General features: G+C 38.1%; 1 pseudogene; it reads right to left on the minus strand.

Moving 5' to 3' along the window:
- Positions 1-470: 470 nt before the first annotated feature.
- LOC135715080 (uncharacterized) lies at positions 471-15,389 on the minus strand (annotated as a pseudogene).
- Positions 15,390-22,332: the final 6,943 nt, after the last annotated feature.

Consider the following 22,332-nt stretch of genomic DNA (forward strand, 5'->3'; position numbering starts at 1 on the left):
AAGAATAAGATAAATAAAGTTTATTGATGAAGTCATGTTCATGCTTCAACTGTTTTTATTTTTATTAATTTAAAACCCTTTGAAAAGAAAATGGTGGTGAACAACCGTGAGCGCGCCGGGGCGCCTGGGGGCGGACAAAATAGCCGAAACGATCAGTTTTTTGACAGGTATCGTTTTCGCCTCAGGCGCCCAAATGTTGCAAATATGGTCGCCCCCGGCGCGCCGGCGACCAAAATTGGACCAAGCGGCGCCGCGAGGTTCGAGTCGCCCAAGTCCGCCCCGTCCGCCGAGCGGTCCGGGGGCGAGCCGTGGGCGACTAGCCCGCTGTATGTGGGAAAGAGCTACAGAATCGCATTCAACGCCATTTTGGCGTTGACGGCACCGTCGAAAAATTTGCTCTTTCCGCAAATATAGGCAGTTTCTTATGGGAATTTTCGGTGGAGGGAAAGGATAGTACAAAGTCCGCCATGTTTCACGCACAGTCTGACGTTTGCTTATGGATTTTCTCATAGAAGTAAATAGCTACAGAGTCGCCGTCAACGCCAATAGTAACTGTTGTTTAATTTTCGTGAGTAAAAACGAAAAGTGAAAAGGCTTCCCGAACATGGAGTAAAGAGTTGCAAAATCGCTGTCAAGACTAATTATTATTATCCCTTTATTTTGTAACAGTGTAAAGAAGACAAGGGATAGTAGCCAAAATAATCTATCGAAAAGAGTCAAAGTTTGTTGGCAAGGAAAGGTTATGAAGAAAATCAACGCACTGATTTACTGATTCATAGAGTTCTATGCCACCATAAGTATTAGTGAGTAGTTTCACTAATCCATGCGTTTTACTGGTTGAAAATAAAGCAAACAAGCGCAACACTTTGACAGCAGTTTTCGTAGTTGAAAATAATAAACAAATCGATTTTACACAGCTACACTAGCAAGGGTGAATTAGTGAGATCTTGTGGCGGAAGTCAATGTAAATTGTCTAAAATCTAAAAACATATACCTTTCTACTGCGAATAAGTTTACATACATTTCAACTATATCGATAGAATATCTTATTAAAGTGAGAAAATGGGTCTAAATAAATGCTGTAGTGTAATTAAGCACCTTGTTATCTTAGTGAACTTAACGTTTTGGGTAAGTAAACATAAGTCCAGAATTTCAATATTTTGAAAAATCTCATGTAAGGTAAACAGCTACCCGAAAAAAAAAATACAGTGAAATTTTCAGTGGAAACAATGCTCTAACATTAGAATTTATTTCCGACAATAAAAATGATTGTTATAAGATGTACCCTTCCGAAAACGGCAAATCTGCTACCTAGCAGTACAATGAATGTACAAAATAAAATGTTACAATTATTTTTATCGTGTTTTTCATTTATTTTCTTGTAACATGATTCGATCATGAACAATAATGAACAACTCTATTACAATAAAAAATGTTGTTACATTAAATATTGGTGTGTTTTCATTGTGGGTTACTTCACGAACAATAAAAATAAATCTGATTGAAGCATGCAGACTAGACTGATGCAAAATTTGAAATTTTCGCTCCACAGTGCTTAAACTGTTTCAAATTGAGTCCTGCTTAGCCTCCCAAAATGTGAACTACTTTAGTAAAAAACTGACTTGGAAAACTTATGTTTTTGTTCATATCTATCTATCAATTCACCACAGCACTATGCTTTTAAAAATGATAACAGAGATTGTAGCAAATTGTCTCAGCTACAACTTTGTTGAAAACTACTTTTCAATCAAATTTAAGGAACAAAAGTTATTAATGATTCAAGTCACTGATGTCTTGTGATTATGCTCATTCAACTGTTCAGCAGGCAACATTGGTGTTTCTGGTGCGAAGAATAGAGCACAAATATCATGGCTACTATGTCACACTGCAGAATACAATGTTGCCCGCAGAACAGCTGCTTGATCATGCCATAAGTTTATCAATCTCTTAAAAAAGTAATAACAATTTAATTTGACATTTGGCTGAAAAACTATATTGGGCAAAGTTGTAGCTTAGAAAATTTCCCGTAAGAATAGTTATAGAAATTTTCGAAAAAGCAATATGAAAAATGGGTAGAAGACAATGAACAAAAAGTTCGGTTTTCCCATAGTAATTTCCATATAAACTACTAATAGTTTGTGCCAAGTCAATTTCTTACGAAATGAGTTTAAATTTTGAGAGGCTAATCAGGACCTGATTTGAAATCGTTTGAGCACTGTGGAGCGAAAATTTCAAATTTTGCATCAGTCTAATGCAGACTATGAGAGGGTCAGCAACACTGCCAATGTAATCAAGATAGGCGCTGCTCGTATGGCTCTGGCTTTGGTGCTCATCTCTTATCCTACTTAGAGCCTCTCTAAAGCTGGGTTAAGATGGTTCAATTCAGCGTTCAACTCACTTGAACTGCGAAATGAACGTCCAGAAATCTGACCGATATCGGACTTGCTCTATTCGTTGCCTCTATTCAACGCCTACGACCAGATCGGTTTGAGTTGAATTCAACTCACCTGTCTCATCTAAATCCCGCTTAATGCAGACCATTTCCGTGCAGTAAATAATCATACAATAATAATAAAAAAACGACCACTTGAAGATGTCAGGAAGGAACATTAAGGTGGAAGCATATTTCATGGGCGATTCTCTCCAGTCGAATACATTAACTTATCAACGAAACTCAACCACCAAGGAGACATGACCTAGGGAGATCGAGTGCAGGGGATTTGGCCTCCATTTCTCACAAGTTCCGGATTGAATCTCAATCCATAACCAGTAAAAAAGGACTCATCCGTAACAGACATACCATTCCTTCCCTTCCCGTGGCGATGTTTAATTTATTCGATTTATTTTTAAAGTCGATAAAGTACATCTGTCAAGCCAACACATACACTTTTGAGTACACTGTTATTTTTTTTAATCAATAAATTCACCAACCAACAGTAAAATAACAATAATATATAAAAATTATTTGTCCAAATTAAATGTCGAAAATTTCATTGTTAAGATACTTAACAACCCCCCTTTTTAATTGTAAATTTTCCATTTACCATGAAATTTACTGTTTAGTACAACATAAATCAAGGTAAATTTATTGTAGACGTAACAATATAAATCATTTTTAAGACAATAATTTTCGTCTCATCGTTACATTGTTTTTTTTAATGTATTTTTGTTGTTATTTTTTTTCGGGTTCCCAAGTAACAATTTTGGTTTTATTCAGGTCTTGTGTTCTGTTTTAAAACCTCGATAAAACCTGCATTGTTACATGGGTATAAGGTTTTGCACCGCCGGGGTTAACCTCAATCGGATGACAGTTCAGTGGTACACACTTAATCTTATATTTTTATCTCGGTAAAATATTTTGCTGAACTTCATCGGCAAAACACGATTTTTGCTGATTTCTCGTTAGAAAACATGTTTTTACTGAATATCGGTATATATAATTAACGAATTTTGGTTTTATGAAAGTTTTACTGAAGTTCGGTAATGTTGTTTTCCATGAATTTCGTTAAAACCTTGCTTCACCGACTTCGGTAATAAAAAGAGACGAACCTCGGCATTTGACAATAAGAGTAAGTTTCTGTCAGTTGCACACATTAATTGTCAGCCATTTTGTGCGAGACTAAGTCGTCAGTTGCGTTGATTAAAGTGTTGCGTGTGATTAAATAAAGTGAAAAATGGAGGAAATATTGCGGAAAATCGATGGTGAAGGAGAAGCTATAAGCCAAAAACTGCGTCAACTATTCTGTAAGTACTAAATCTTAATTTAATTTTTGATTATACAGGTAAGAGGAAATCCCATGACCGAGGGAGAATGTTTTATTTCATAGAACAGTATCAATATACCGCTAGGTGGTAACATCGTCCATGCATTCAGCGTATTCTGCAAGTCTTTTGACGTATTCGGAACTGCAAGTTCAGTTTTTTTTATATTTTTCAGAGCAATTACTTTCTCTGTTGACAAAATTTCTACGACTGATGAAAAGTTTGTTAGATCACCCGAAGAGTGAGAAGGAATATGTCATTGCACGAATAACTTTAATAAAGACTTGTTTACATAATTCCCACTTATTTGGTTTTGTTATTATTATTATTACTATTCTGAATAATCCAATTAATTTGAGATGAAATTTCGACGAAGGTCGGCAAAAGCTAAATTTTTCCATGAACGGTTTGCCGAAGGATTGGTAAAAGATTTTTTCTTGTTTTAATGTATTTCGGTAAAATAAAAGCTGAATGCTCGGCATACAAGTACCGATATTCTCGGTAAAATTTGATAGTTGAATAAAATGATAATTACCAAGCATTTGGTATTCTATACTTTTACCGAAATTTTTAACGAAATTTCGGCTGTTGGATTCTCGGCAATTCATTTTGCCGGCCTCGGTGAAATAAACTAAGTGTGTACTGTTTACGTGGACTTAGTCAATTTTTTCTTGGGTGAATTTTCTCGATAATTGTTCAGACTGCAGTGAGATGTAAACCACACTTCTGCAATGTTCACGAGCAACATCCTTTCAACGCGCTGTTCCTCGACAATTTTCATGTTAAAATTCGGAAATTTTAGAATATTTTTTTTTTTTTGAAAAAACGACTAAGTGCTTGTAAACAGTACCACTGAACTGTCAAAAAGGTTCAGCCGATTAACACTGAGTTCATTTGTGACGTCACGCTGTAGTACACACCACCGGTCAAACCGCAGGAGGAGGAAGAGGTAAAAAAAACTACAAATAAATAAAATTATGTAGGTAAGGACACTGGCTCAGACACTGGTTATATTTAATAAATGATACTTGGAAAAGAGTCTAGCGATTTTATCTTTATTATTCATATATTTTTATCAACTATCTTTTACAGAAGCTGGAAGCTCATATAGTAAAAACAAATTTAATTTACTGAATTTAATAGTTTAATCAGCAAAATGCTGCCAAGTGTCAGAATTTAGAATTGTTGTAAGATCAGTAAAGAAATATTGCTGATTTTTAGTAAAAAGCGAGAGACGAGCACACTATGTGGTGTGCTGAATCAAAAATACACACCAAATTTAAATCGCTGAAAATCAGTAAAATTTTGCTGATTTTAGACTTGATGATAGATCAGCAAACTTTCCAGTAAAATAATGCTGCTATACACACTTAATCTAGCTCGGTAAAATCCCCAACAGCCGATTACCTCGGCATTTGCTTTTGCTGATATATCTGCAAATATCTGTTTGTTAGCTGATATCTCAGCAAAATGATATTTGTTAGCTGAGTCTCGGTAATTATTTTACTGAATCTCAGCAAAATAAATTGCAGAACTACTCGGCTGATGGAATCTCGGCGAAAAAATTTAAGTGTGTATCTTCCAGCAATTCCAACTTCTGTCAAAATTACAACATTTTACTGAAAATCAGTAAAGATTTCAGATTTCATTTTTACTGATTTTTTCAGCAATCCCCAATTCTGTCATTTAGCAGCATTTTGCTGATTAGACTCAGTAAATCGATATTATTCTTACTAGGAGCACGCAGCTTCTGAAGAAGATTGTTGATACAAATACACAAATAATATAGAATCACCAACATTGCCATATATATTTTATTATAATATATAACCAGTGTATTTACCAACATAATTTTGATTATTTCCTCACCTCCTCCTCCGATGTAGATGGTGGTACGTACGTACTTGCGACTGTGACGCTAACAATTTGACAGTTCATTACTGGGTGTCCAGCAAACCGTTTATGTATTTTTCGGTAAAAAATATATTTTGCTGTCTTTCAGTAAAGCATTGCAAAGCTGATCATGATCCAGCAATTCGTTTTCTCAAATTTGGTGTGTACGTTTTTAAAAAAAAAATACTTTAAAATCTGTTAATACTCGAAATTTGCCAATACATCGTGAAACACACATACATTAAATTAATACACATAAAATGCAATAAAATGCAGCATACAATTTCAATTCTATTTAAATGCACAAAAATACCTTATATCTGTCAAATACGCCGCTAATGTGTCAATGCATCAATAAATCAGTAATGGCTTAGTAATACCAACAATCAATGCGAAACTAACGATTTTAAATTGGCTCACTACTTAACTAGCCTATTGGTCCCAAGCAAACGATTAACGTATCACATTCTAGTCGAAATTCTAGTACTGCATTATGTTTGTTTTGATTTGCTATGAAAGTTTGACAGATAAAATGAGGGGTTCATGGATTTCCTATATTTCGAGGGGTGGATCGATTAGCTTGGGACCGAAGATAGTACCAGAGCTGAGCCAAAAAGTTGAGCCTGTTTCTTCGGGACCTTCTGGTCTTAGAGTTACCTATATGGTAATACGTCAATCGAGACTTCAATACACGCCAATACGCTTTGAACTGTCAAAAAAATTTCTGCGAGTTTTTGAAGTGAATGGATCACCCGGAGAGTTGATATTTTAGTTTGGAGGACTAAGCAGCCAGATGGGAGGATTAAGGGACTGTTCATAAGCTACGTAGACTCTTTTTGACAAATATCTACGGTCCATACAAATTTCCATGGACGATTGTCTACGCTCATCTTCGGGTAATTCTAGCAGCCAACCAGTGCCACAACACCGTCGAGCCGTAGCACCATAGAGGTAACTCTAAGACTAGAAGGTCCCGAAATAACGTGCTCAAATTTTTGGCTCAGCTCTGGTACTCTCTTCGGTCCCAAGCTAATCGATTCACCCCTCGAAACATAGGAAAATCCACTCACCCCTCATTTTATGTGTCAAACTTTCATAGCGAATTAAAACAAACATTGTGTACTTCTAGAATTTCGACTAGAATGGGGTACGTTAATCGTTTGCTTGGGACCAATAGGCTAGTCAAGTAGTGAGCCAATTTAAAATCGTTAGTTTCGTATTGATTGTTGGTAGCACTTTGTCAACGAACAACCCTTTTAAATTTGTTATGGCTAACAAATTTAAAAGGACGTGTTCCAAACTCATCCAAACCATTTGTGGTAAAGTTCGACTATTAGGTTTATTGTTCGTTTATGGTATTTGTTAATTACAGAATGCAGGCAGTGGTAGAGGTACCAACCGGTGGAAACTAACGATTTTAAATTGGCTCACTAATTGACTAGCCTATTGGTCCCAAGCAAATCGTTTAACGTACCCCATTCTAGTCGAAAGTCTAGTAATACACTATGTTTGTTTTGATTCGCTATGAAAGTTTGACAGATAAAATGAGGGGTTCTTGGATTTTCCTATATGTCGAGGGGTGTATCGATTAGCTTGGGACCGAAGATAGTACCAGAGCTGAGCCAAAAAGTTGAGCACGATTCTTCGGGACCTTCTAGTCTTAGAGTTACCTCTATGGTGGTACCAACAATCAATACGAAACTAACGGTTTTAAATTGACTCACTACTTGACTAGCCTATTGGTCCCAAGCAAATCGATTAACGTATCCCATTCTAGGCAAAATTCTAGTACTACACTATGTTTGCTTTGATTCGCTATGAAAGTTTGATAGATAAAATGAGGGGTTAGTGGAATTTCCTATGTTTCGAGGGATGAATCGATTAGCTTGGGACCGAAGATAGTACCAGAGCTGAGCCAAAAAGTAGAGCTCGTTTCTTCGGGACCTACTAGTCTTAAGGGCTGAACACAATGATAGCGGCATAGCGGCAAGCGCAAATTTTCCAACACACTGAAAAACGTTTGACAACCCACAATGAGCGCGTTGCGGCAAAAGCGGCATTGTACTAAAACGCGTTTTTTTTTTTTCAAAATTTTAGAAAAACGCGGTACGGCAAAGCGCAAACCAAAACAATTGTGTGTTTGAAACGAATCGGAAGTTCAGAAAATGGATTCTATCCATGAGATTGCGGAAGAGGAATATGTTAACTATTTTTTTATCGGAGTAGTTAAGAAATACCTGGCCGTATATGCGAAAAGTGACAAGACGTACCAGAATGCTGGAAAAAAGGAGAATTTTTGGATGGCTGTCAGCAACGAAGTTTAAATACCGAGTAAGTTTCTAGGCTAATTAAATCAACCTGTTGAATAACTTTTTTACTTGTTTAATAACTTTTTAATAACTGATCGACAGTTTGTTTTTTCTCATTCCCGGTTATAATTTGTTTTTCTTTCCTTTCAGTCGATGAAGCCAAAAAAAATGGAAAAATTTGCGTGACCGGTACCTCAAGGAGTTGCGGAAGGTTGAGCAGACAGCGACTTCCGGAGCAGGCAGCTCGCAGGTGCATCAACCAAAATGGTGTATAAAACAACGAGCTATCATTTCTATCTAGCCACTGCAAACGCAGAAGGTAGCGAAAACAAATTTCAAATTATATAAAAGTAATTTAACATGATTTCAATATTTCAGCACTACCAGCAACTACAGGGTTGATCCCCAGCCAACAGAAGGAGATTCCGAACCAGACATCCAAGAGCAAAACATGACTGCCCTTGAATATATTGACGTTGAGGAGTTAGACGATGTTGAGAACAGCACTCAAACAATGGTATCATCGACACCAGCGAAGAGGAAGAAGAGATCGGACGCCCTGGATGAAAAAATCCATGGTATATTGAACATCGTTGGAGACGTTGCCACGTCCTGCAGCGAAGAGGAAGAAGAGATCGGACGCCCTGGATGAAAAAATCCATGGTATATTGAACATCGTTGGAGACGTTGCCACGTCCTGCAGCGAAGAGGAAGAAGAGATCGGACGCCCTGGATGAAAAAATCCATGGTATATTGAACATCGTTGGAGACGTTTCCACGTCCTGCATCATCATCATCAACATCAAGCACTTCGTTTACTCGTGCAGTAAACTCAAATTCCAATTCTCGAGCCACTTTCATTGGCAACGAGGACATGCGTTGCCCAAGATAATTACAGAAATCTTTGTGCCTGTTTGTTTGGTCCACTTGCATCAGTGGGTTATAAAGTTGACCTACCTTAATATACATATAATACACATAATATTGCATGTTTTTTTTTACAATTTAATCAATATTTGATATCTCAACATGAAAAACGTTGCTCAATTTTCAATTTGTTTTTGCTTTATATACCAATGGAATGACCTATGCTCATAACTTTTGAAATTTTTATCTATTTTCTTTCTTTTTTACAAAATTACTTTGTTTGATTTGATCTTTCATTAAGTCCACAACAAAGTATAATATGTTTACGAAGCTAATTGTACATACATATTTTTAAATTTATTGACGGTAATTATTTTTATTTCTGGTGAAATTTACAGAGTTCCTCTCTCTTACAAAATTACTTACACACAAATCTTAAACGTTCGCTAACTCAAAGGGAATATGAATGGTTAATAAATTCCAACTTACTGCTGCCAAATATTGACCAATGGCAAAAATGGTATAGACGGCAACTTATTTTAGAATTGTCAAAAAAGTGTTACTGAATATTGTTATTATTAAAAAAAGAAAAAGAAAAAGTCCCTTTCAGTTAGTGTAGCTTGATTTGATCAACCATTGAGTCCGTAACGAGGATTATCCAACACATTCTGTGCTAGAATATTACGTATTTGAAATGCATTTCGAGAAGCATTATGTCCTCGACTAATAGAATCAGCTGGAACACTGTGTAGAGGATCAGTAAGCGTGCGCCATACTTCAAAAAGGGGAACTTTTGAGGCAAGACAGGGTGTCCTCAACAAGTTAAGGGAACAGGATGCAGTAGATGTCCACAACAGGTACAGCAAAACATCACATAGACGCCCTTATTCACACTAACTACTCAGGGGATAGAAGGTCAAGAAGAGCCACCGCCGCCAACTAAAGCTTGAACCGGGTACCTGGGACTCCCACGATATACCCGCGGCAATGGTCAGCAGACGATGCCCTGTGCGTATTTAGTATGTAATATGTTTTATTTGGACACACAAAATGTTTGAAGCCATGCGTCATCTAAACCATAATTTGCATCACCACAAATACACTTGTCAACAATCTTCAACTGGAACGTACTCATCAAATCACTTTACCCGGGAGCGCATTCCCGATGCTTCCACGCATATTTTTCTCTCCACTCCAACCACACAACAACCAAATATCACTTTTCTTCACTTTTCTTTTTCAAGACACTCCGTGCACAAAAGCAATGCACATCGCAAAACCCTAACAATAGATAAGCGCCGTGCTCATCACCACGTAAATAATCAGAAATTAAAATTTTCACTCGCGATGCCACAAATTTTTGGTCCGGGAGAAACAATCAAACCACGCAGCGCCAAATCTTCTGATGCTTGCAATTTTGCAAACATGATGAATCATGTTTTCTTTCTTGATTCTAAAACTTCTCGGAAAGCGAGAAAACCACCACTCACACACGTATAACCGTCCGGGAGGCAGAGTGCCAGCGCTAATCCGCCAAATGCAGCCGAAAACTATGAAAGAGAATGCACGCGCAAAACAGAGAGCAAATTTAGAGACAACCGTATCCAAAGGCGTTCAAAACTCGACTCCTCTGGTAACATACTCAATGGTGACTTCAAAATCCTCCATCTAGCGACGGTGATGCCAAATGTATTTTCTATCGTGCGGCGTGCAACAGAAAGTCTATGGTTGAAATTTTCTTGTATTTCCTGTAGATTTCTTCCTGGGAAGGGTCTCATGATGTTTGACCTGAGAGGGAAATCTGCATCTCCAACAATGAAATAAGGCAGCTCTATGGTGCTGTTTGGCAAGTTAGTTGGCGGAGGAAATCCCAGTGTGCCTCATAACAAAAGTTTTCCAAACTCACTTGACGCAAATATACTGCTATCAGAGTTTCCACCGTACGTACCTATGTCAACTGCCAAGTAGTTGTAATTGGCGTCACAAATTGCCAACAAAACGATTGAATGCTGTTTTTTATAGTTGTAAAATAGTGAACCAGCGTTTGGTGAGCATTGAATAACCACGTGCTTCCCGTCGACGGCGCCCCAGCAATTCGGAAAATTCCAGTGATCAAAAAAATCATCGCTGCATTCCTTCCAAGAGGCTTCACTCAGTATTGGTAAATATGTACCAGACATTACCTCCCATATCACTCTCGTGACTTCCTGGGTGATTTCCCGTACGGTTGAAACGCCCATCCGGAATAAACGAGACAGAGCAAAGTGACTCATTCCATGACCTAAATACCTGAAACCAGTTGAAACAGAAATAATAATAAAGTCGAATCAATGATAAAGTAACGAATGAAAAACGTTTATTTAAACGATTACATAAACAAAACCAACAAGTCAGTCAAATTAATAGCAATAAAGTCTGCGAACTTCAGCAAAATTCTTCGTACTTCAGGAAAATTCTGAGCATTTCAGGAAAATTAAAGAGCTTCCAAGGTCTACAAACTTCAGACAAAATCTGCTAACTTCAGACCAAATCTGAGAACTTCTGCAATGCTTTGAAGAAAAATTATACGAACTTCAAAAAAATCTATGAACTTTTGAAAAATTCTGCGAACTTAAGAAAAATTATATAAATTGCAGGACATCATAACACAAACATCATAAATGTCTGCAAACTTCAGGAAATTTTTCGACTTTGCGAAAACTTCTGCGTACTTCTGGAAAGTTTTGAGAGCTAAAAAAAATCTTCGAAAATCGAACAAACTCTACGAACTTCAGGATAACTTAGAGCAAACTACAAGAAAATTCTACGTACTACGTACAAGAAAAAAATTACGAACTTCAGGAAAATTTTGCGGCTTTCAGGGAAGTTTGTGTACTTCAGGCTTGACTTCAGAAACATTTTGATGAATTTTGGGAACTTCAAGGAAGTTCGTGAATTTCAGGATAATTCTGTGCACATCTAGAATGTATTGCTGAATTAAGGAAAAAAAATCGAGGAAAAAATATTGAGCATCTGAAAAGTCAGCCAACTTAAGGAAAATTCTGCGAAAATTCTGAAAACTTTGCAAAGTTTTGCAAACTTCAGGGAATTCAGCGAACTTCAGCATATTTCTTCGAACTTCAGCAAAACTCTGCAGGATGCTGCAAATTTTAATAAAATTCTGAGAACTTCACGAAGATTTTGAAAACTTTACGAACATTCTTTGAACTCCAGGGAGGTTGGCGAACATTACGAAATTTCTGCCAGCTTCAGGAAACTTCTGTGAACTTCTGGAAAGTTTTGCGAGCTTCAGAAAAATTCTATGACCTTCAGGAAAATTCTGCGGCCTTCAGGAAAATTTGTGAACATTACTTAAATTCTTCAAACTTCAAAAAAGTCTGCAAACTTCAGTAAAATTCTGCGAACTTAAGGAACTTCTACAAACTTCAAAACTACAAAACTACAAAAAGCTCAGCGAGTTTCAAAATATACGAACTTCAGGTATATTCTGCGGTTTCAGGAAAGTCTGCGTACTTCAAGAAAATTCTGCGAACTTTCGGAAAGGTTTGTGAGCTTCAAGAATTGTGGGCACTTCAAGGATATTAGCAAATTTCTGGATAATTCTGTGCAGTTTTAGAAAGTTTTGCTGAATTAAGAAAAATTGTTGAGCATCCGAAACCCCAACTTAAGGAAAATTTTGCCAACTTGAAGAAAATTTTGTGAACTTCTGGAATGTTCTGCAAACTTTTGGGAAGCTTTTCAAAATTTACGAAGTTCAGGAAAATTCTATGAACATCATACAAATTATGCAAATTTCAGTGAAGTCTGCTTACTTTAGGAAAATTCTGGGAACTTTAAAGGCATCTACGAACTTCCCGAAAATTCTTGGAACTCCTGAAACAATCTGCGAACTTCAGGAAACATCTGAAAACTTCGGGAAAGTCTGAAAACTTAAGGAACATTCTACGAACGTCAGAAAAGTTTTGTGAATATTTGAAATATTCTACGTACTTCAGGATAATTCTGTAAACTTCCTGAAAAATCTGCAGCTTTCTGCGGAATCTACGAATTTCAGGAAAATCATGCAAAGTATCTGGGAAGCTTCAAGAAAATTCAAGGAACTTCAAGGAGGTTCACACTGAAATTCGCAGACATGCTTGGCACACCTGCTCTGATATTTACAGACTTGCTCTGAAGTTCGCAGACCTGCTCTGGAGTTCACATATCTGCTCTGAAGTTCACAAAACTGCTCTGAAGTTCATAGAACCTTCCACTCACTTGCTTTAAAAAAATGTTTTTCGGAATTATGAAGTTTGCAGAATTGCTCTGAAATTCGCACAACAGCTCTAAAGCTCGCAGAATCTCTTTGAAGTTCGCAGAACTTTCCTGAAGTTCCCAACAAAACTTCCCCAAAGATCTCCGCAAAACTTCCCTGAAGTTCCTCGCAAAAGTTTCCTTAAGTTCGCCTCAGAACTTTTCAGAGTTCCGAATTAATGATGATCAGGTTTTGGTTTTTCAGAACCGAAACCCAACCCAAACCCGTGTTAACACTCAGAATACGATGCGTCCGAAAAACGTATAACGGCAGGTTTGCAATGGCATACCTTATCCATTTCTTGATGAATTTCTAAAATTGTAGTACCTCTAGAGTTCCTAGGGTCTGTAGATTATTTTGAATGTAAAAAAGAAATTGAAAATAGGGTCTACTACTTTTTTAAAAGTTAAAAGAGTCGTACACGTTTTTTTAAAGGTGTGTTGGGTTTTGCAAGTGGCTTAAGATCTATAATCTAGATTAATGGGCACAAATGTTCATAATTAGCGAGAATACATTCATGGTTTCTATATATGGATCCTGGAGACAACGGAACGGTTCTCCGGAACATCCATAAAAGTAGTTCATCCATGAAACTGATCCTAGAGCTGCGCCGTTTTTTCGAAAACACGTGGAACTGTGATATAAAAAAGAAACATGGACGTGGATGACTATGAAACCGTCATACGTAAGACTCACAGCATCCATAAAAGTAGTTCATCCTCGAGTTCATTTATGAAATTGATCCTAGAGCTCCACGGTTTTTTTTAAACACTTGGAACTGAGATATAAGCCAGAATTTAGGGTAGTGACATTAACATGGACCCGGATGCCAAGGGACCATCCTCCTGAAGATCCGAAACTTCCGAAAAATGGTCAATCCATGAAACTGATCCTACACTCACAAAATTCCACACATTTTTATTGGCGAATTTCCATGAGAAACTCCACATGATTTTCATGTTACCACACATAAACAGAATCCACTCAGAAGTACACATGCAATTTATGAGTCAAATTAATAGTATGTGTGGTCACACATGGCTTTTATGTGTACACATATTAAGTATGTGTCCGACACATAGAGATCATTTGTTGATCACATTGCAAAAATTCATGTATGGAACACATAAAAACATTATTTTATTAGTGTAGAGCTCAGTGTAATAACAAATAAGTTCGTGACGTAAACATGGACCTGGATGGCCATGGGACCGTCTTCAGGAAGATCTGGAACAACTGTCAAAGTGGTAAATCCATGAAACTGATCCATGAGCTCTGCAGTTTTTTTCAAAAATATTAGGAACTTTGATATAAGAATGAATTTGGGGTTTGACATAAACATGGACCTTAATGGTCCCATGGCCATCTGAATTCATTTTTACGTCACGACCTAAAATTCTTTGTCATATCACAGTTCCAATTTACGGATGTTCCAGATCTTTCGAAGGACAGTCCCATGGCCATCCATGTTCCATGTTTATGTCACACCCCTAAATTCTATCTTATATCACAGTTCCAAGAGTTTGCGAAAAATACGCGTTTTTTTTACAGTTTCATGGATAAACCACTTTTACGGATGTTCCGAATCTTCTGGAGGACAGTCCAATTGTCATCCAGGTTTATCTTTATGTCACGACCCGTGTTATTCATTCTTATATCACAGTTCGTAATGTTTTTGAAAAAAATCGTGGAGCTCTAGGACCAGTTTCATGAATTGACCTTTTTTAAGGATGTTCAGGAACTACTAGAGGATCCAGGTCCATATTTATGTCATGACTCCAAATTATTTCTTATATCACAGTTTCAAATGCTTTCGAAAAAACCGCGGAACTCTAGGATCAGTTTCATAGATCGACCACTTTTCGGATGTTCCAGGTCTTCCATCCGGGTCCGATGGCCATATGGGTCCATTTTTGTGTCCCCAAATTCATTATACCATCACAGTTCCTAATGTTTAAAAAAAAACCGCGGAGCTCTAGAATCAGTTTCGTGGATTGTCCACTTTCCAGATGTTCCGGATCTTCCAGAAGACGGTCCCATGGCCATCAGGGTAAATTTTTATATCACGACCCCAAATGCATTCTATCATCACAGTTCCTAATGTTTTCAAAAAAAAAAACATGGTTCTCTAGAATCAGTTTAATTAATTGACCATTCTTACGGATGTCCCGGATCTTCCAATCTGGGTCTATATTTATGTCACGACCCCAAATTCTTCCGAAATTCTTCAGGAAACTTCTCTGATACAGGTAATGCTGAAACTTCTCTAAGGTTTGCTAAAACTTCTCTTTTCGGGTCGGATAATTTGAAAAAGATCAGGTTCTCAGAAGTTCTCCGTGTAACTTCCCTGAATTTGCCAACAGAACCTACCTGAAGTTTTGCGAAAAAGTTCCCTGCAGAACTTCCCTGAAATTCTCCGCAGAACTTCCCTGCAGATTTTCCCAGAAATTCGAATAAGTGATGATCAGGTTTTGGTTTTTCAAAACTGAAACCCGTTCCAAACCCGTCAATTTCGGTTTCGAGTTTGATATTTTTAAAAAAGATCGGGTTCCCGGACGTTCTCCGCAAAACTTCCCTATTGTTCTAGTTTGTGAACGGTCAATGTGATCACTGATTCAATGAAAGGTTTTAAATTGAAAAAAGTGCTATCCGGGGCACCTACCATACCGGAATTGTTTCAGAACTATAGCACCGACCGTAAAAATATTCATATTCACAATATTAAAATAATGAAATAACTTACATTAAAGTTAAAAATAGTCGACACTTCCGGATTTATTGAAAACTTCTCCAAATGCGGTTTAACAATGCTCAACAGCATATCAAATACTTGAGAATTCATGCGAACAGTCCGGAGAAAGTATTCGCGATCCTCATTTTTCATCACTTTGAATGCTGTTTCGTAAAATCCTTTAAAATAAACACAGTTTAAACAAGAGGAAATGTTAATGGAATGAATGGAGAAAAAGGTTCACTTTGTCGCATCTGGTTGGAGGGTCTGACCCACCACCGACGCTTTTGCGTGGATATTTTTTTTTTTGAAGATCCCGCAGTTCTTTTACGGCTCGCACGATTTTAATGATATTCCCAATAGTTTCCATTATTTGGGAATTTTTTTTCACGATAAAATGAACGTGGACGAGAGAAATCAGTTTTTAATTTTGCACCACTGACAGCAAAACGAAAACAGCACCTGGTTTGTTTACCTACAGAAAGCAACAAAACAGCGGAACAGAAGAAAAACGTGCATGCATTGTGCGTAGAAATGCGGCAAAGCGGCAGCGGCACAGCGGTACCGGCGATTTTAGTACAATGCATAGTTTACCGCTGTACCGCTGTGCCGCTGTCATTGTGTTCAGCCCTTTAGAGTTATCTCTATGGTGGTACTGCGTTGAAAACTCCAACAGTCACCTCCAATTCACCTTCGACCCCTCGAGCTCCGCGAAAATAGACTTCCGATTCATCCAAATCCAGTGGAACCGCAGTGGCTACACCTGTGACTGCTTCAACCACAGGAGATAAGGCACCAATGGAGGAAACGGACGCATCAGCACCAGTGGCAGCAGCAGTAACCGTGTCCTCCTTTCGGATCTACAGAAATATCTGGCAGGAATGAACTCAACTACTGCGGGTGCCGAACGTAACTGCGGAGATTGATGTTACTGCCAACAGCTGTTTCGTGTAAAAAGATAAACATTGCAATGAAATACGAACACCACTAAACATTTGCGCATTTCAGCAAGACCAATAAGTCTGCTGGCCTGGATCTTATATAAAGGGCATTGTTCGTGGCTCGCTTCATAGTGCCTTTAGTTTGTAAATATCATTCATACACAAATGTAACCAAACACGGCACGAATAGTGAAAAGAACGTAAAAATACGAGTAAATATTGTTCAGCACACGTTATTATTAATTATTACATAAAATGGCATTAATGCATTTCACTTCATCAATACGTTTATTTAAATCTGGTTAATGCTACCCTAGTAGAAAACTTGAGGACTACTTAATAGACATATATTATAGAAAAAATAATTTCTTTTCAGATTTTTATGTGTAGACATAGATTTCAGCTTTTCTACAACTGTAGCAGCAACCAAATTAAATGCTCCATTTGCAAAACAAAAGCATTTTAAGATTGCACTCGTATACCTCCCCGTGGAAAATTTTGAAACCATCATCACTCTCATAGTTCTTCTATTCTCCACGAGTGCCAACTTTGAATTGCCAATCATATTTATTTTATAAGCCTGAAAATATACGCAGTAGATATAAAAATAGGTTTATTTATTCAATAATAATTTGTGATTATTTTAATGTTTTGTTTTCTTTCGTAACAAATACAATTGCAATTGAATTTAAAAAACCTTTCTGAGGTATAAAATCTCTGATCACGCCTTTCTCCGGAAGGGAAGTAAAGTCGTTGGTTCCCGGTTCATGAGTTGATGGGTCGATAGGTAGGGTCCAAGTGTGGGAGCTGCCTTCCTGGCGTCGGGAGCATTGGTACTCAGTACGAAAAACAAGATCGACAAAAAAAAAAATCAAGGAAAAAAAGAAAAACTGTTTACCGTATGCGTCATAATGTTTGCACCATTGTACAAATAAGGTTCCCGTTTCACGTGTGCATACAATGCCTTGGTTTTCTTTGCATGCATGGTATATTTAGCAATTGCAGCATGCAGTCAGGAATCCTTATTGCCGGGGTAACGGGGGCGTGAATAAGGAACCGCGAATAAGGATACCCACAGCTTATGGGATTTTCACTAATAGGGGCTGTAGTGGATTATCTCATTTGTTTCAATACATACAGCTATACCGTCTTCGACAAAGTTGCTGTACTGGGTAAGACCAACATGCCTGTGCGATTGGATTCAGGTTAAATTGGGAACTACGCCGTTAGAGGCGCTTCACTTTTATGTTACTTATGACGGGCGCTATAATATATGGATCATATTTCCAACATAGAATATTTCGTGATCCTGACCATATAGAAAGTTACTGTCTTCAGCAAAGTTGTTCAGGTGACCAAGTCCTTTCGGATGGTGGCCATATTAGTTCAGAACTCTCTCACTACGCAGCGCTAGTGTGCATGTTCAATTCCTATATAAACTGTATCTCGAGAGCCTGGCCATATAGAAAGTTGCTGTTTTCAGCAAAGTTGTGCATGTGATTCAGTCCTTTTGGATGGTGGCCATATAAGTTCAGAAATCTCTCACTACGCAGCGCTAGTGTGCATGGGCAATTCCTATATAAACTGTATCTCGAGAGCCTGGCCATATAGAAAGTTGCTGTTTTCAGCAAAGTTGTGCAGGTGATCAAGTTCTTTTGGATGATCGTCATATTATTTCAGAACTCTCACACTACGCGGCACTAGTGTACACATGAACTTCCTTAATATGTAATGTCTCCAAAGCATGTCCATATAAGATGTTGCTGTGCAATGTTAGAACAGGAACCGGAACAGGGATGACGTGTAGAGGCCAGAAATCGATGTCAGATGCCATTTTGGAATCCAAGATGGCGGCCATCGGTTCAAGAAAAACTGTCAAATACCCTACAATATGGATATTTTTGGAAAGGGGACGACGTGTAGAGGCCGGAAATCGATGCCAGACGTCATTTTGGAATCCAAGATGGCGGCCATCGGGTCAAGAAAAACTGTCAAATACCCTATAATACGGGTATTTTCAGAGAGGGAACGACAAGTAGAGGCCGAAAATCGATGTCAGACGCCATTTTGGAATCCAAGATGGTTGCCATCGTTTCAAGAAAAACTGTCAAATACCCAACAACATGGGTATTTTCGGATAGGAGATGACGTGTAGAGGCGAAAAACTGTCAAATACCCTACAATATGGATATTTTCGGAAGGAGACGACGTGTAGAGGCCGGAAATCGATGCCAGACGACATTTTGGGATCCAAGATGGTGGCCATCGGGTCAAGAAAAACTGTCAAATACTCTACAATATGAGTATTTCCGGAAAGGAAACGACGTGTAGAAGCCGGAAATCGATGCCAGATGCCATTTTGAAATCTAAGATGGCGGCCATCAGTTTGAGAAAAACTGTCAAATACACTACAATGTGGGAATTTCCGAAAATGGGCGACGTGTAGAGGCCAGATATAGATTCCAGACGCTATTTTGGAATCCAATATGGCGGCAACATGTTTTCCATGGTCACCATAGCCAATCGAACTCCAGACGAAACTAGAACCGCACTACCGTTCATACTGGTGACAACACTCTGATGAGACAACGAAACCTTACCCCCAAGCTCCTCCCCTAATCCTATCCTTCGACAATGTACCTCTCTTACCTGTTGGGAATGTTGTTACAAACAAAGAACAATAAACTATCGGCTCCGTAAAGCTAACGTGATTGAGCCTTCCAAATAAACGAACTAGTTAAAAAAAACATGTTTTCCATATATAAGCCTTACCAAGAATATTGCGTATAATTTATTGTGTATAGCGTATTACTGAGCAAGATCGCAACATAACGTGGAAAATTCCTCAAAACAATAAAACGCTTTTAATTGTTTTGTTTTTTTCTATCGTAAACTACAAATTTATTCCTGGACCCCTCTACAGTGAATATGGTTGATATTTTCATCCACCACCTGGTGCGGCAGAAATCGAGTTAAAACTAAATCAACTATCCGAGGTCGAAAGTTTCTGCACATTGAACAGCAATGTTGAACGGAGTGCAAAAATGCAAGATTTGCTAGGGAAGTCGAGACCCATCTCACGGTGTGAAAGAACGAGAGTGACTAGAATGCATAAAACATGACAGCGCTGGTTGGTTCTTTGTTATCGAAAACAGAAAATAAAATGTGGAATAAATATGTAGCTTACGATAGAAAAAACAAAACAAATCAAAGCATTTTATTGTTTTGCGGAATTTTCCACGTTATGTTGCGATCTTGCTCAATGATACGCTATACACAATAAATTATACGTAATATGCTTGGTAAGCCTTATTTATGGAAAACATGTTGCCGCCATATTGGATTCCAAAATAGCGTCTGGAATGTATATCTGACCTTTACACGTCGTTCCTTTTCGGAAATTCCCACATTGTAGGATATTTGACAGTTTTTCTTAAAACCGATGGCCGCCATTTTGGTTTTTAAAATGGCGCCTGGTATCGGTTTCTGGCCTCTACACGTCCGGAAATACTCATATTGTAGAGTATTTGACAGTTTTTCTTGACCCGATGGCCGCCATCTTGGATTACAAAATGGCATCTGACATCGATTTCCGGTCTCTACATGTCATCTCCTATCCGAAAATACCCATGTTGTAGGGTATTTGACAGTTTTTCTTGACCCGATGGTCGCCATCTTGGATTACAAAATGGCGGCTGGCATCGATTTCTGGCCTCTACACGTCGTTCCCTCTCTGGAAATACCCGTATTATAGGGTATTTGACAGTTTTTCTTGACCCGATGGCCGCTACTTGGATTCCAAAATGACGTCTGGCAACGATTTCCGGCCTCTACACGTCATCCCCTTTCCAAAAATATCCATATTTACGGTATTTGACAGTTTTTCTTGAACCGATGGCCGCCATCTTGGATTCCAAAATGGCATCTGACATCGATTTCCGGTTCCTGTTCTCACATTGCACAGCAACATCTTATATGGACAAGTTTTGGAGTCATAACATATTAAGGAAGTTCATGTGCACACTAGCGCCACGTAGTGTGAGGGTTCTGAAATAATATGACCATCATCTGAAAGGACTTAGTGACCTGAACAACTTTTCTCAAGACAGTAACCTTCTATATGGCCAGGTTCTCGAGATACAGCTTATAAAGGAAATTTACTTGCACACTAGCGCCGCGTAGTGAGCGTGTTCTGAACTAATATGAACATCATCCGAAAGGACTTGATCACCTGCACAGCTTTGCTGAAAACAGCAACTTTCTATATGGCCAGGCTCTCGAGATACAGTTTATATAGGAATTGCACATGCACACTAGCGCTGCGTAGTGAGAGAGTTCTGAACTAATATGGCCACCATCCGAAAGGACTTGGTCACTTGAACAACTTTGCTGAAGACAGTAACTTTCTATATGGTCAGGATCACGAAATATTCTATGTTGGAAATATGATCCATATATTATAGCGCCCGTCATAAGTAACATAAAAGTGAAGCGCCTCTAACGGCGTAGTTCCCAATTTAACCTGAATCCAATCGCACAGGCATGTTGGTCTTACCCAGTACAGCAACTTTGTCGAAGACGGTATAGCTGTATGTATTGAAACAAATGAGATAATCCACTACAGCCCCTATTAGTGAAAATCCCATAAGCTGTGGGTATCCTTATTCGCGGTTCCTTATTCACGCCCCCGTTACCCCGGCAATAAGGATTCCTGACTGTACTTACTTACCTCAAGTCTCAAGATATTTGGAAATCTTGCACTTATTTCCCGAAATTCACAGTCTACCCAAAACAATATTTATGTGGAACGCGGAAAAGAGCTGAATCAAACAAGAACGTTTTGTGTTATTGTTTACATTTTTGTCCAGGTAAGAACGAGGGAATGCACAATGGGGAAAAATTAACGAAAAACTACATTTTATTTTGTAGCATTTCCGAAACTCACTGAAACAAAAATATGGTTCATATCATTTCTGTAGGTAAACAACTTGCGGGATCGAATGGAAATGGTTTCATCCTGGGGAGAATACAGAAAGTGTGACTTTTTTGCTTTTTTATTCTCAAGGGAATTTTTTTTTAGGTTGAAAAAGCAAAAAACACAAACATCCTGCATTCTCCCCAGGATGAAACCATTTCCATTCGATCCCGCAAGTTGTTTACCTACAGAAATGATAAGAATTATATTTTTGATCCAGCGAATTTCAGTGATACACAATTAAATGTATTTTTCCGTCCATTTTTCCCCATTGTGGAATGGTTGGTAGTTATTTTTGCATTCATGGCCCGGGGAATGGACACAACAAATAAATGCTAAATTAAAATTAACTATTGTTGGCTTAATAAAAGAATATTGTAATTTTTACAATAGTTGTTGTGCTAACAACACTCTTTTTGACGCTCTTCTATTCACCACCAGAGGTCGCTTAGTTTCTATTAAAAAGGCGTATAATGTGATCCATGAGACGTTTTGCAGTTTACCTGACAGCTGAAAGACTGTATGTGTGTGAGTGATGAGGTGTTACCGATATTCAAGAT

The sequence above is a fragment of the Ochlerotatus camptorhynchus genome, unplaced genomic scaffold, assembly GCF_037179485.1.
Source record: "Ochlerotatus camptorhynchus isolate MF236.1 unplaced genomic scaffold, CSIRO-AGI_Acam_v1.1 ptg000797l, whole genome shotgun sequence".
In the NCBI taxonomy this organism is placed as follows: domain Eukaryota; kingdom Metazoa; phylum Arthropoda; class Insecta; order Diptera; family Culicidae; genus Ochlerotatus; species Ochlerotatus camptorhynchus.